Genomic DNA, 1,502 nt, shown 5'->3' on the forward strand with positions numbered 1-1,502 from the left:
AATGCCTCGTGGGCTGAAAATCTTAGGAAATTTAAAACGTTGCGTGAGCGCGTTGGAGTACGAGGCAGCTCTGCATGGGGGGGTTATTTTTACTTACATGTATATGTAAATTGTAACTGTCTTTATCAATTTAAGCGTTTTAATCATTTTTATCATCCGTGTTTTTTTCCGAATCGTACCCAACCCGCGCACGTGTACATCTGCTCAGGATTTCACGTTATCTGTCTTCGGGATTTATCATTGTCATTATTTCATCATCATTTTCGTTATTTCTGTCACTGACACTATTATCTTAACCAATATTACTATTCTTATGACCATTAATATCCTCATAAATATGATTATCCTTATTGGTTATTGACTAAAACGAAGGCGAAAATGACGAAAAAGAGTTAATGATTCGAACAAAATGTGTTAGATAAAGATTGTACAGCACTTTAGGGTAGCATGGTAGTGAAAGGAGTAAGGAGGGGGAGTAAATGGGACGAAAGGGGGAAGGGGTTAAGGGCCACTGGCGATTAGATCAAATGAAGGGCACCTATCCGTTTATGGAAGGGAAAAAAGTTCGGAAAAAGTGGGAGATTCCTTGAGGATGTCTAACAGGTTGGGGGAAGAGAGGACGAGGGAGGAAAAGGCAGAGACACGGGCTGTAGTAAGCCGTGGGCAGGACAGCAGAATGTGCGGGAAAGAGGAACCATTAGGAAGTTGTCAACGAGTAATAGGTGCCGGAGAAATAAGAGAAGAACGGAATGGAGAGAGGATGAGAAGAAGAGAATACGGAAGGGGTCAGGGGAAGAAGGTGGAGGATAAGGCAGAACGCCAAGAGGGGAAGAACCCGGAGAAGGACACTTGTGACAAAAGGGGGTCACGTCAGCATCCAGGAGGAAGCAGAAGGAATGATGGGGAGAGGATGGGGTGGCGGTGACGATGGAGAAGGGGAGGATGGGGCGTCCCGAGAGAAAGTGGGAGGAGGAAGCGTTGGGGGAACATGCAGAGGATGAGGATGGATGGCAATCACTCTGAGTGTCGAGGGAGTGGGAGGAGAGAGACTGGAGGGTGGACGAGGGAGAGGAGTGCTCTCTTGGGTTTAGGAAGTTTTTGGAAGGGCGCGGCGTGGGAAGGTCTGGGGAACTAAGTTTTCTTGCGAGGAGGAGAAGAGGTGACAGACGTCCGAGGAGCAGAGGAGGACGTGGGTGTACGAGAAAATGTAATAGGAGAAGATGGAGTGGAGCGTTTAGACTGCCTGGTGCGACAAGTAAAGTGAGAAGAAAGAAGTTCAGGGACCGGGGAAGTGGTAGAGATTGGAGTATCTGGATTTAGAAAGGCAAAAAGAACTCGACTGGGAAAGAGAGGGATACAGCTGGGATGCTAAGGGGTAAGGGGAAGAGATAATGGGGGAGATGCCGAGACGTCTTGGAAAGAAGGGAGGGGATGGAGCGGACAACGTTAGGGTAAGGAGCGAGAGAAAAATCTCGTGCGAGCTCAAGTTTTAATCTGAGAAC

This window comes from Penaeus vannamei, chromosome 14 (assembly GCF_042767895.1).
Source record: "Penaeus vannamei isolate JL-2024 chromosome 14, ASM4276789v1, whole genome shotgun sequence".
Taxonomy (NCBI): Eukaryota; Metazoa; Arthropoda; class Malacostraca; order Decapoda; family Penaeidae; genus Penaeus; species Penaeus vannamei.